General features: G+C 43.1%; 1 protein-coding gene across 6 annotated transcripts in view; it reads left to right on the top strand.

Annotated features, from left to right (window-relative positions):
- The window catches only part of CD36 (CD36 molecule), a 73704-nt gene that overhangs the window by 2869 nt on the left and 55505 nt on the right, over positions 1-15330 (top strand). The gene's annotated exons all lie outside the window — the stretch shown is intronic.

The raw sequence follows: 15330 nt of genomic DNA on the forward strand, positions 1-15330 counted from the left end.
GGTTATGCACATTAGTGGTAGAAAACCAAATTGATATGATATGGGTGATAAAATCTTAGTGGTGTCAAATTATGGACTGCAAAATGATACCTAGAGAGTTGGTAGTACTGTAACACAAAGGCCTTGCAGCAAAGATTGCTGCAGAGTGTTGGGCAAAGAGGTAATTCAGCTGAAAAGAAACAAGATCAAAGTACAGAATGTTAGAGGGAAGTGTGGCAAAGATGTTTTTGCAATCAATACCGATAGGTGTCTGGAAACAAATTTGGCATGAGCTGAAGACAAGTGGAACCACCTCAAAAGAACACGAATTGCAGTGGTGGAAGAGGTTTGTGGATGATGTAGATGGGAAAAAATAAAGGAAAGAGAGGAGTGGAGGTGGTCTGATGCAATATAAATAGTGATCCAAACTAAGAAAATTCTGTGTAAAGAAAAAGGAAATGAATCCATTGAATGGAAATGTTTGCTTCTCAGATGATGACTCATGTCCCCATGTCAAAGAAATCTGGTACCATATCAAGAAACTTGGAGTAGAACCACACTACAGTTCTATAGTTTCCTCTCAGGTGAGATTGTTTATTTGACTTTAAAAACAATGAGGAGTCCAGTGGCACCTTAAAGACTAACGGATTTATTTGGGCATAAGCTTTTGTGGGTAAAAAACCACTTCTTCAGATGCATGGAGTTAAAATTGCAGATACAGGCATAAATATATATTGGCACATGAAGAGAAGTGGAGAACCAGTGTTGAAGGCCAATTCAGTCAGGGTGAATGTGGTCCATTCCCAGTAATTGATGAGGAGGTGTCAATACCAAGAGAGGTGAAATTGCTTTTGTAGTGAGCCAGCCACTCCCAGTCCCTATTCAAGCCCAAATTAATGTTGTTAAATTTGTAAGAGTGCCAATGCCTGAGATGATGGGGTGTCCAGAATTTCCAGGTTTATTGATATTGGGTAGCAGATAGAATACCCCGGTCAGGTCTTTAGGGGTGTGTCTGTGTAGATTTGTTCCCATGCTGTAGCAGGGAGTTTCTTGAGCAGATGGTGTAGTTTCTTTTGGTACTCCTCAGTGGGATCAGAGGATAGTGGCCTGTAGAATGTGGCGTTGGAGAATTGCCTGGCAGCCTCCTATTCATAATCTGACTTGTTCATGATAACTACAGCACCTCCTTTGTCAGCCGCTTTGATTATAATGTCAGAGTTGTTTCTGATGCTGTCGATTGCACTGTGTTCTGTACAGCGGGGGTTATGGGGCAAGTGATGCTGTTTGTTCACAATTTCAGCCTGTGCACGTCTGCGAAAGTACTCTTTGTAGAAGTCCAGTCTGTCTTTTCGATCGTCAGGAGGAGTCCACACAGAATTTTTCTTCTTGTAGTGTTGATAGGAGGGTTCCTGTAGGTCAGTGTTCTGTTCAGGGTGTGTTGAAAATATTCCTTGAGTCGAAAACAGTGAAAGTAGGCTTCCAGATCATTGCAGAACTGTATCATGTGTGTGAGGGTGGGGAAGAAAGAGGGTCCCCAAGCGAGGACAGACTCTTCTGCTGGGCTAAATGTGTTGTTGGCTAGATTAACAATATTGTTGGGTGAGTTAAGGGTACCACTGTTGTAGCCCCCTGTGGTATGTAGGAGTTTAGATAGCTTACTGTCTTTTTCCTCTGTAGAGAAGTAAAGTGTGCATTGTAAATGGCATGGGGAGAGGAATAGCTCAGTGGTTTGCACATTGGCCTGCTAAACCCAGGGTTGTGAGTTAAATCCTTGAGGGGGCCATTTAGGGATCTGGGGCAAAAATTGAGGATTGGTCCTGCTTTGAGCAGGGGGTTGGATTAGATGACCTCCTGAGGTCCCTTCCAACCCTGATATTATATATATGTCTTGTTTTTGTAAAGTCCAGCCATGTGGAAGTTTGTGTGGAAGGTTGGTTTTGTACGAGAGTCTCCAGTTTTGAGAGCTCATTCTTGATTTTTTCCTGTTTGCTGTACAGGATGCTGATCAGGTGGGTCCTCAGTATCTTTGAGAGTGTGTGGCACAATCTCTCATCATAGTCAGCGTAGTATGTCAATTGCAATGGATTTTTTTACCTTCAGTCCATTTGGTATGATGTCCATCTGTTTGCACTTGGAGAGGAAGATGGTGTCTGTCTGTATCTGTGCAAGTTTTTTCATTAAGCTGATGGATTTCCACTTCATATAGCTAAATTCAGTACCTTGCATGGTGCCAAGTATCAGAGGGGTAGCCATGTTAGTCTGTATCCACAAAAAATACAAAAACACTTGTTTCACCTGTGGGGATCCAGGACATGTGAGGAAGCAGGCACAACAGAACAGTAGCCCAGGGAAGAGCAGAGCCCCAATGGGAGATGAGAAAAAAAGAGACAAGCCCGGACAAGGGCAAGGGGTCCAGAAAGGACCAAAAGGAAGTGCCAGATAGCCAGAGGGGGTGCACTAAGATGGTGGAGTAAGGTGAAGGGGCTGAAAGGGAGAAGAGAAAAGAGAGATTGGAGAGAAGGAAGAGTCCTTCCTAGGTCCAGTTGAAGGATATGGGAACTAATAGAGATTAATCAAGGCGAGCTGGGAACTCAGACTCTGGAAGAAGAGCCTCCGGAGTAAGGGTCAGGTCTATAGGAGAAACTGAAAGCCACCAAGCTGACCTTGTAAGTATTGCATGACGACTCAGAGTTCCAGAGAGTGACATTCAGGGATACCATGGAAGAGAATGGCAAGTTGCTCCTCATGGTGAGAAACCTGGAGCATAAGCAAGATGAGCTGCAGGCCCAGCTGTGACAGCTCCAGGGGAGAAGGTACCTGCCCACGTGAGAGTTGCAGTCTTGAGGGAGAGGGTATGTGATGGAGTGTTCACTCCACATTTGCCCTGAAAGGGTTAATGAAGGTTAAGAAGGGGGCTAATTAACCCAACAGGCTACGGCTGAGAAGAATCAGGTGGCTAAGAAATCCTGGGACTGAGGGAGCCAGCCCAGCTGTGGAGGAATGAGCTGGGCTGCACCTATAATGACAGGAAGTTGGCAGCAGAAAGGTGGTTGCTGGGAAAGGCTGCAGTCACTCTCTGGGAGGTAGGAGAAGCAGTGTTTGGAGCCTGCAGAGATATGTAGCCTACAGTTTCTCCCTGGGAGGAGGGAGTGGTGACATTGTCAGATCCAGAGAAGGAAGGGAGAGCCAGAAGGTTAGGAAAGGACTCTGGGAAATGCAGCAACTTCTGGGGTAGAACCGAGCTTGACTGCTGACTAGAGGATCCTTGAGCTGGAATCTGAGTAGGGGGTGGTCCCGAGTTACTCAACCTACCAGCGGGGCAATGAATAGGAAGACTGCCTGAGCCTTTTTGTGGGAAGGGACTTTCACTGTTTGATGAGCTGGCGAGAAGGCCAAGTCACAAAGAGGCAGCAGCAGCTTGTGGAGCAAGAGAGGGGCACAGAGACGGAGGTGGAGGATGGCGTGCAACCATGGGAAGGGGCGTTGACTTTGTGAGCCAGAGTGGCCAGGAGGAGGCACCATCCTAGTGATGAGTGGATCTCCCTGTCACAGGTATCTGTTTAAGCTCTTCTCCACAACCATGATGGCTAGAAACTTACTTTTTTTCAAAAGAAAGCTGAGATTCTCACTTGAGTGTGTGAGCTGGCCTTTAAGAAACAAACCAGATATTTCAAGGCTTGCAATAAAATCATGAGGTGGTAGTGGCAACGCTGATTATTATAGAAATGCTTCTATTAACTTTATTTTTTTATTGGTTTTACTGCAGGTTTGGCAAATGCCATGTGTTACAATGTCTAAATTTTGGGCCACATTTGCTCTGATGACTTTAATATCTCCCTTTCTCCCTTTAATATCTCTCCTTCTCCTTTCTTAATTTTGTTTGGCATTTTTAGTGTCTGTTTGGACTTGTGTCTTTACTTTTCTTCTGATTTTTCTCTGTCACTTCGGTGCTTCAGAGCTTTCCCTTTGTTAACTGCCCAATCCACTGATGATATTCAGATAGTGTTTCTTTATAAGGCTGATTCCTTAATCTTTTCTTTTACCCTTTCACATGCTGTTTTGGAATTTAATACTAAAGAGTGCCAATTTTTCCCAATTAATATTCTTTTTAAATGCTCAGAACAAGATGGTTAAAAGATGATGACAAAAGCCAAATAACCATGGCCCACTTCCTTGGTGTTCTTCTGAGGATGGCTTGTGCAACTCCAAAAAATAGCCCAATGTCTTTAATACTTCTTGCTCTGCAGAATCTGGCCAGCTGCTATTTTTTCCCACAACAATGGCCAGTTATATTAAAGAAGCGTTGTGCTGTTAGTATCAGAGTTGGACACCAGCTCCAAAGGTCAAATTCAGATCTGGGTCCAGGCCTTCACAAAATTCAAGGAGTGTTCTTGTGACTCACTGCTCAGTTTCTGGATGTTCTACAGAGGATGAGAGTCTGGTACAATTGCAAACTAGGGGATGTGGTTTATACTCTTGAACCTAGAGTTTGTGGATGAATTCATATTTTGAACTCAGGATTTAATTAGGATAGTCTACTTATTCCATAAAGGGGAAATTCATCTCTTTCCAGAGACACAGCATAAGAACTGTGAACCAAATCAAGGCTTAACTTGGATTTAAGTATCCAGAGGACACTTTATATAATAAAATGCGTGCAATCTTGGTGTCTACCAGGTTGCCTTTATAGATGTTTCTTCCCCTTTTGTGAGCACTGAGCAATACTTGGGAATATGAATATAACAGATACATGTTATTTGGGGAAAACACAATATCTACAAATAAAAATGAGCCAAACCACACAGTTTGAGGCCCAACTATTATTTGCAAGTTAATCTCCACTCACCTAAAACCTCACTCAATAATCCAGAGAGACTCAGTGATGGCCAGATGAGCTCTCCTGTGCCTGCTGGCTCCAGTCCAGCAAAGCCAAAACCACCAGGGCCTGCTCCAACCTGTGGCTCCCCAGTCCAATTTCACTGACTGCTCCTCCTGCCCAGTGCAGTCCCTCAAAATCAGCTCTGCTGCCTCCAGTCTGATGACACAAAGGTCCAAGACAGACCCACAAGGTCAGCTGTACACAGGGTTCTGTACTTCTAGGTAGGAAACTCACAGCAAAACAGAGGCCCTGCTCCCTCAGAGCCCCTCAGACTCCTTTATTTGAGCATAAGCTTTCATGAGCTACAGCTCACTTCATCATGAGCTGTAGCTCACGAAAGCTTATGCTCAAATAAATTTGTTAGTCTCTAAGGTGCCACAAGTACTCCTTTTCTTTCTGCGAATACAGACTAACACGGCTGCTACTCTGAAACCTGTCAGACTCCTTTGTATTTGGGCTCTTTACCCAACCAGTAACTACTACCGTCAACGCAAGGTGAGCTACAGGGTACATTTTAAACAATTTATCTGTCCTTTCACTAATACCAGTATGTTAAGAAACTATTATCATTCATCACATCAGATCCTATCCTAAACTCCAAATAATGCAGCACAACACACTATTGGAAACTATGGGTTGGCAAAATTTTGAGTTAAGTGAATTAATCTTGATAGCAGCAAGACTTTCCCCTTTCTCCTATAGGGTACAGCAGCGTTCTAGCCCTCTTAGCCAAACAACCTCAGTTATTAAACTGTTTCAATTTCAACACATCAACTTTATTCTTCACTATTTCAGCTGCTTTTTGGAATTCATACAGCTTGCACTTTGCAAAAAAAAATTAGTCACTTTCACTTTTGTTGGTCAGTTTCTAGTAATTTTTGGCCAACATTTTTTAAAACCACCAGTAATTCTGAGTGTCTCATTTTTTGTGTGCCCAGTAAAGTTACCCTAATGGGACAATTTTCCAAAGGTGGGTGTTCAGCACTTTTCTGAAAATCAGGTCCTTTTAAGGCGTCAGGTTGGGCCACTAAAAATTAAGGCACCCAGAATCACCAGCCACTTCTGAACATCTATGCTTTTTGCTTTGTATATATCTGTGTAATGCTGCAGTGTTTGGGTTGTGAAACTCAGCAGGGAGACATTTCATTTGGGGCATACTAGGGTTGCAGGATCAATTCTCTGAACAACAATGGGTCTCGCTGTGACTTGGAAAAATTGAGTAAAAGAAAAAGACACTGTGAATCCATTTCTCCTCTTCCTGCTGCTGGTATAACTAATTAACTTGACAGGAGTAATTCTTCATGTGCACTGTAATGAGAAAAAGGAAAATCAGGCCCTATGCTCTTTTTCCCACCCATCTTGCCATGTACTTTTTCCCATCCATCTTGCCATGTACTCAAAAGTGTCTTATTGACCATCTGCCTTTGTACACATTGTACTCTCCCATACTCCATCTATGTGAGACACCTAAACAAGACACCAACATAAGGTATCATTCACAGCAGATCGTGCAGCTCTTTGTAGGATCATTCCTTTTCTTTTTTGTTTACTGTGCATGCAGTGACAAAAGTAGCTTATCATCTCTCTTCTTTCTTGGGTGCTTTGATCATTTAACAATACCTGTATTGATATTTTAATCATCCTCCTTAGGCTTTAGACTTAATATCATATTGTTTACGCCTTTTAGAGCTATTGATCCAAGCTGTTTAGATTGGTTTATGCCTACTTCACAGTTTGATAGGGTGTGACATTCTGTACCTCATGGGAACACCCTATACCCCATGTTCATCCTAATAATATCATTGTGTGGTATCTAATGCATAGTTTGTCATATCAGCTGTCTTCAGAAGGCTCATGATGTACTGATCATTGTTGTTATGGTAATGTTATAGTAATCGTTGTTATGGTAATGTTATAGTAATGTTATAGGTTGTAATTTCATGTATATAGTTATGAGGCTGAAAATGTGTCCTCATGCCTTAAAGCAAGCCGAGGCAAAAACTCCCCAAGAGCAGAGGGGCAGTTCACATCTCACCAGGGCACATATGGGACAAACCCAGCCCATCCTCACAGGAACAAAGAACTCTGGCCTAGGCAACAACAAAGGATCCATTGGACTCAGTGAGTCACCCCCCTTTCTTTGGTCAGTTTGGGACTGCAATGAGGTAATGCCCACCCGCCTCTGAAGGGCGGGGGGCAAAGCCAAGAGGGAAAAAAGAACATGATAAAAGGGAGAGACATTTGCCATGCTCTCTTTGTATCCCACCTCCATCTACAGACATCATCACCAAGCAACTGAAGCGCTGATCAAAGTGGAGAGTCTGGCTGAAGGGCAACCAGCTGGCCTGTGGTGAGAAGCATCTAAGTTTGTAAGGGCATTGAAAGTGTTAAGATCAGCTTAGAATGCATTTTGCTTTTATTTCATTTGACCGAATCTGACTTATTATGCTTTGACTTATAATCACTTAAAATCTATCTTTATACTTAATAAATATTAGGGTTGGAAGAGACCTCAGGAGGTCATGTAGTCCAATCCCCTGCTCAAAGCAGGACCAATCCCCAACTAAATCATCCCAGCCACGGCTTTGTCAAGCCAGGCCTTAAAAACCTCTAATGATGGAGATTCCACCACCTCCCTAGGTAACCCATTCCAGTGCTTCAACACCCTCCTAGTGAAATAATGTTTCCTAATATCCATCCTAGACCTCCCCTACTGCAACTTGAGAACATTGCTTCTTGTTCTGTCATCTGCCACCACTAGCTCCATCCTCTTTGGAACCCCCCTTCAGGTAATTGAAGGCTACTATCAAATCCCCCCTTACTCTTCTCTTCTGCATACTAAATAATCCCAGTTCCCTCAGCCTCTCTTCATGTGTTCCAGTCCCCTAATAATTTTCGTTGCCCTCCACTGGACTCTCGCCAATTTGTCCACATCCCTTCTGTAGTGTGGGGACCAAAACTGCACACAGTACTCCAGATGTGGTCTCACCAGTGCTGAATAGAGGGGAATAATCTCTTCCCTCAATCTGCTGGCAATGCTCCTACTAATACAGCCCAATATGCCATTGGCCTTCTTGGCAACAAGGGCACACTGCTGACTCATATCCATCTTCTCATCCACTGTAATCCCCAGGTCCTTTCCTGCAGAATGGCAGTTTAGCCAGTTGGTCCCCAGCCTGTAGCAGTGCATGGGATTCTTCCTTCCTAAGTGCAGAACTTTGTACTTGTCCTTGTTGAACCTCATCAGATTTCTTTTGTCCCAATCCTTCAATTTGTTTAGGTCACTCTGGATCCTATCCCTACCCTCTATCATATCTATCTCTCCCCTTAGCTTAGTGTCATCTGCAAACTTGCTGAGGGTGCAATTAATCCCCAAGATCATCAATAAAGATGTTGAACCAAACTGGCCCCAGGACCAACCCCTGGGGCACTCTGCTTGATCCCGGCTGCCAACTAGACATTGAGCCATTGATCACTACCCGTTGAGCCTGACAATCTAGCCAGATTTCTATCCACTTTATAGTCCATTCATCCAGTCCATACTTTTTTAACTTCCTGGGAAGAATACTGTGGGAGACCACATCAAAAGCTTTGCTAAAGTTAAGATATATCACATCCACCGCTTTCCCCATATCAACAGAGCCAATTATCTCATCATAGAAGGCAATCAGGTTGGTCAGGCATGATTTGCCCTTTGTGAATCCATGTTGACTGTTCCTGATCACCTTCCTCTCCTCCAAGTGCTTCAAAATGGATTCCTTGAGGACCTGCTCCATGATTTTGCCAGGGACTGAAGTGAGGCTAACTGGTCTGTAGTTCCCCAGGTTCTCTTTCTTCCCTTTTTAAAATATGGGCACTATATTTGCCTTTTTCCAATTGTCCGGGACCTCCACCGATAGCCACAAATTTTCAAAGATAATGGCCAATGGCTCTGCAATCACATCAGCCAACTCCCTCAGCACCCTTGGATGCATTAGATCTGGACCCATGGACTTCTACATGTCCAGCTTTTCTAAATAGTCCTTAACCTGTTCTTTCACTGCTGAGGGCTGCTCACCTACTCCCCATGCTGTGTTGCCCAGTGCAGCAGTCTGGGAGCTGCCCCTTGTCTGTGAAGACCAAGGCAAAAAAAGCATTGAGTACTTCAGCTTTTCCCACATCATCTGTCACTATGTTGCCTCCCCCATTCAGTAAGGGTCCCACATGTTCCTTGACTACATTCTTGTTGCTAACATACCTGTAGAAACCCTTCTTGATACCCTTCATATCCCTTGCTAGCTGCAACACCAGTCATGCTTTGGCCTTCCTGATTACACCCCTGCATGTGCTAGCAATATTTTTATACTCCTCCCTAGTCATCTGTCCAAATTTTCACTTCTTGTAAGCTTCCTTTTTTAGTTTAAGCTCACTGAAGATTTCACTGTTACACCAAGCTGGTCGTCTGCCATATTTTTAGATACATAGATATTAAGGTCAGAAGAGACCATTATGATCATCTAGTCTGACCTCCTGCACAATGCAGGCCACAGAATCTCACCCACCCATTCCTGCAATAAACCTCTCACCTATGTCTGAGCTTATTGAAGTCCTCAAATCATGGTTTAAAGACTTCAAGGAGCAGAGAATCCTCCAGCAAGTGACCCGTGCCCCATGCTACAGAGGAAGGCGAAAAACCTCCAGGGCCTCTTTCAATCTGCCCTGGAGGAAAATTCCTTCCTGACCCCAAATATGGAGATCAGCTGAACCCTGAGCATATGGGCAAGATTCACCAGCCAGATACCCAGGAAAGAATTCTCTGTAGTAACTCAGATCCCACCCCATCTAACATCCCATCATAGGCCATTGGGCCTATTTACCACGAATATTTAAAGATCAATTAATTGCCAAAATCATGTTATCCCATCATACCATCTCCTCCATAAACTTATCGAGTTTGCTATTCTCTCTGCACTTCAGGATGGTTTGTTCCTGTGCCATCAATAAGGCTTCTTTAAAATACAGCCAGCTGTCCTGGACTCCTTGTCCCCTCATATTAGCTTTCCAGGGGATCCTGCCCGTCAGTTCCCTCCCATCAGGGAGTCTAAGTCTGCTTTTCTTAAGTCCTTATTTTGCTACTCTCTTTTCTTCCTTTTTTTCTGGATCCTGAACTCAACCATCTCATGATTACTGCTGCTTAGGTTACCAGCCACTTCTACTTCCCCTACCAATTCTTCCCTGTTTGTAAGCAGCAGGTTAAGAGAAGGAGGAACTGACTAGGGGCCATGCATCACTTGAACCAGGAAGTGGTCCCCAACACTCTCCAAAAACTTCCTGGATTGTCTGTGCACTGCTGTATTGCTCTCCCAGCAGATGTCAGGGTGATTGAAGTCCCCCATTAGAACCAGGGTCTGTGATCTGGAGACTTCTGTTAGTTGTCCGAAGAAAGCCTCTTCTACCTCATCCTTCTGATCCAGTGGTCTATAGCACACACCCACCATGACATCACCCTTGTTGCTCTCGCTTCTAAACTTAACCCAGAGACTCTCAATGGGCTTTTCTCCAGTTTCAAACTGGAGCTCTGAGCAATCATACCGCTCTCTTACATACAATGCAACTTCTCCATCTTTCCTCCCGTACCTGACCTTCCTGAACATTTATTCCCATCCATGACAGTGCTCCAGTCATGTGAACTGTCCCACCAAGTTTCTGTTATTCCCATCACATCATAGTTCCTTGATTGTGCCAGGACTTCCAATTCTTCCTTCTTGTTTCCCAGGTTTCTTGCATTCAAGTACATGCACCTAAGAAAACTACCCAATTGCCCTACTTTCTCAGTATGAATCAGGAGGCTTCCCGTCTTGTACCCTCCACCTTGTGTTTCCTCCAGGTACCCACTCCCACACTTACCTCTGGTGACCATCCCCGGTGAACCTAGTTTAAATCCCTCCTCACTAGGTTAGCAAGCCTGCTTGCGAAGATGCTCTTCCCTCTTTTAGTTAGGTGGATCTCATCTCTTCCTAGCAATCCTTCTTCCTGGAACAACATCACATGGTCAAAAAATCCAAAGCCCTCTCTCTGACACCACCTGCGTAACCACGTATTCACCTCCACAATTCGACGATCACTACCTGAGCTTTTTTCTTCAACAGGGAGCTTGGCTCCTGGCTAGGAGCTGTATGGAGCTGAGAGCCCTGGCTCTCAGCCAGCCCCCACCACAACCACTCTTCAGTTGTTGGAAGTTCTCTTGGTGAGGCCACACACCAGCGACAGAAGGTGGGTAATGCGGACATCAGCCACTGAAGTAATTACTGGGGTGGCTGTAAGTCAACCTAACATAGATTGACTTAAGTCTCTAGTGAAGACATACCCTATTGTTTAGCTATGTGTTTTCAAAGCATAGAGGAGCCCTGATGCATGATTGTGAACCAGGCAATATAGCCGCTTCTCTTTGCTCCCACCCCAGTTTCCATGAAGTCACACAAATGAGGGTCATTCTTGTCAGTTGGCAGCTTGCGCAGATCAAGGAGTGACTGGTTCACATTCTTTTCCAGGTGCAAGGCACATTCCATTGCCATCAACCCATTCTCCCAATCATCCCGATCGGGGGTGGGGGGGGGGGAGGTAATATCTTTGCGAATACAGACTAACACGGCTGCTACTCTGAAGCCAGGGAAGGATGTTTTTCTATGCACTAGGTGGAACCCCAGCTAATTGCTGCTACAGACCCTACTTCCTTGAAAAAAAGAAAAGGAGTACTTGTGGCACCTTAGAGACTAACAAATTTATTTGAGCATAAGCTTTCGTGAGCTACAGCTCACTTCATCGGATGCATTCGGTGGCTGCTACTCTGAAACCTGTTACTTCCTTGAACTGCTCCTGAACTGTTTCCTGACCCTGGCTCTACTTCCTTGCTTCAATACCTGAAGTATCTGACTCAGCTTTGTCTCCAGTTTCTGATTCCTGGTTCCTGACCCTAGTTCAATGTTCAATTCCAATTCCTGACTTTGACTCCTGGCTCTAATCACTAGCCACAACCCAGCCCTGACAGGAATCAGTCAGGTCAGTACTTCTCAACTTAAGAAAAATATAGTGGAAAAACTGATAGCAGTATAAAACACTCATGTACATAAAACAAAAATCCAAACTTTTAGTCCCATGTCCCACAGTGCCCATAAAGCTACTTAAACAAAATTCTGAACAAGATTCCACCAATGCTAAATTAAGGATAATTGGGAGCTAACTTGCATAAAAGTTTTCTAATGACTTTTCCTAATGATTCTTTTTTATTAATCAGTTAAGAGCACAAAAATAAATGCAAATTAAAAAAAAACTTTGAACAGCAGATTTGAATGAGATTTAGTGTCAACATTGAGTCTTATAACTCACTTCACACCTCACTCAGGGTGAAATTCTCCCCAATGCAAAGGGCCAGGTCCTATATAAATCCTTACTACAGAGTGTTAAGCCAGGGCCAGGTGAGGCCATGGTGCCAAACCTGTCACTGCTGTGTTCTACCACTATCAATGCCCTGTTTTCTGATCATACTCCAGTGTCTCTGGTGTGGAGTACAAGCTGTTTCTTGCTGATGGAGAGTTCTGTGCTGATAATTGAGGTGCCCTGGAGAAACTGGATTTCTTTCCCTACAGCATGATCCTTTTGGGGCTCTTCAGAGATTAACTCTCTCTGTTTAATAAGGAAGTGTCTCTTCACCAAGTCCCTCTACAAAACAGAGAACTCTGGACACACTAATCTATCCCTCGCCCATCCTCTGACTTGGCAAGGGAATTTGGGGCAAGCCATATAATGGTTTTTGAGTCTTACAGCTGTGGAATCCAACCAAATACCTTCTCAAATGACCCCACATTTGTTTGAACCAGCTGGAGTTTAGTGGTGCAGATGACATTGCATGGGGTCTGCACACTGGAGAGTGGAATTGTCCCCTGTGCAGAAGACTATCACATGGCCAATGCATAACTAGAGTCCCACATAAGAGATCAAAATAGTATCTAAATTGTGCAAAGGCCTGGTAGTGGCTTTTTTTCATCCTGAGAAGGGCAGGGTTAAGTAGAAATACCATAGTCATCACTTATCTGGCTGTTTACATTTACCAAGTGCTATGCAAGCATAAATTAAGTCTCTCACCACAACTGGAAAAGTAGATAAATACTAATCCCTTTATTTTACAGGGAGGAAAACCTAAAGGCTGAGGACTTGCCTCTGACTCACTAGTCATGACTAAATTTTAAAAAGCTTGTGTGGGCACAAATCCCTGTGTGTGTATTTCAGGATGCAAGAGAGGGAGGGAGGAGTTTCTAAAGCGGGTGGCTGTGCATGCTCAGGGTGTTTGTGCAATGGAAGATGAAAATGATACAAATGGCTGGGTTATGAGCATGGCCATAGGAGACTTCCAATGACTTTGGAACAGGCACTGTGTGTATGACTATCCATGAATCTGCATATTTGCTTATTTGCTTGGTTGGATTAAAGCCAGAGTGTCAGTACCTTTGCAGAATACAGCCCTAAACTTTATTTTGTTCTTGACTTGGTCACAGGAAAGTAAAATATACACAAAAACATGTTTATTTTACTTTAAACACAGAAATCTTCATCATAAATGGGACCAATACATGAGGCAGCACCACTTGGCAATGCATTTAGATTAAGTTCCCTTAACTGGGAATGTTTATAACATGCTCATTAATCATAAATATACTGTAGCATGGTGCCTATATGTAGACCTGTGCAAATAATGGATTTTTTGGTTCTCTGGCAATTAAAACATTGTGGGTTGGGGTCAACCTAACAATTTGTTTTATTTTAAATTTTTGGCAAATCACAAAAGTCAAAATAACTTCATTTTTGGTTGAACTAAACATTTTGTTTCATCTAGAATGAAATGTTTCATTCCAATTTTGATCATTTTAATATAGTGGGATTTTTAAAGGAAATTTAAAAACAAAAATAATTCTGAACTGAAAGATCAAAACATTTTTATTTAGAAAATGTCAAACCAATTTGACACTTCTGGAATTTTTTTTGTTTGTTTGTTTTAACCAAACAACTTGGTGAAATTGACACAAATTCACAAAATGTTTCGGTGTCCTGGAATCTACATTTTTGTTTGCTGAAAAGAGCTTGCTTGAAAATTTTTTCTGAGCTTTGCCCACATATGTAACCAGAAGGTGGGTGGTGATAAAAGTCTGAACCTCCTATCAGACATGACCTGTCACTTAGTGCTATCTTAAGGAGCATTCCAGAGGAAAACAACTTGTTCTTTACTAGTAATTTCATGACCGTCATGGAAGAGGCCTCTCTTCCAGGAGTCATTTACTAGTCTCCAGCAGGGATAGGGATATCACTCAAACTCTTCCATCCGTTAAGTGGCAGAACTTTAAAAGGATGTTCCTAAGAATCATCTCCAGCACATTTGTACCCATCTAGTTCTAAGAAGATTTTTAGGTGTGTGTGTGTGTGTGTGTGTGTGTGTGTGTGTATATATATATATATATATATATATATATATATATATATATATATATATATATATATATATATATATATCTTGAGACATGAAATACTGGCAGGCCAGGGATAGATAGATTTAGATGTCCATGCAGAGCAAATGAGACTTTAGCATCCTCAGATGGGCACATGCACTTTTGCACATGTCTGTGCACATTTGTGTTTTCAAGAACTCATCAGACAAACCATATGCACTTAAAGTACAACCATAGAATCACAGAAGTGTAGGACTGGAAGGGACCTCAATAGATCATCTAGTCCAGTCACCTGTACTCTAGGCAGCACTGCGTAATAACTCGACTATTCCTGGCAGGTGTTGGTCTAACTTATTTCTTAAAAACCTCCAATGATGGATATTCCACAGCCTCTCTAGGCAATTTATTCCAGTGCTTAACTACCCTGACTGTTAGGAAGTTTCTCCTAATGTCCAACCTAAACCTCCCTTAATGCAATTTAAGCACATTGCTTCTTGTCCTATCCTTGGAAGTTAAGGAGAACAATTTTTCACCCTCCTCCTTGTAACAAATTTGTATGTACTTGAAAACTGCTATCATGTCCCTCCCTCATTCTTCTCTCCTGGAGAATAATCAAACCCAGTTTTTTTATAATCTTCCCTCATACGTCAGGTTTTCTAGACCTTTAATCATTTTTGTTGCTCTCTTCTGGACTTTCTCCAATGTGTCATAGAACCATAGAATATCAGGCTTGGAAGGGACCTCAGGAGGTCATCTAGTCCAACCCCCCTGCTCAAAGCAGGACCAATCCCCAACTAATTCATCCCAGCCAGGGCTTTGTCAAGCCTGACTTAAAAACTTCTAAGGAAGGAGATTCCACTACCTCCCTAGGTAAGGCATTCTAGTGTTTCACCACCTTCCTTGTGAAAAAGATTTTCCTAATATCCAATCTAAACCTCTCCCACTGCAACTTGAGACCATTGCTCCTTGTTCTGTCCTCTGCTACCACTGAGAACA

Source organism: Dermochelys coriacea, chromosome 1 (genome assembly GCF_009764565.3).
Source record: "Dermochelys coriacea isolate rDerCor1 chromosome 1, rDerCor1.pri.v4, whole genome shotgun sequence".
Lineage (NCBI taxonomy): Eukaryota > Metazoa > Chordata > Testudines > Dermochelyidae > Dermochelys > Dermochelys coriacea.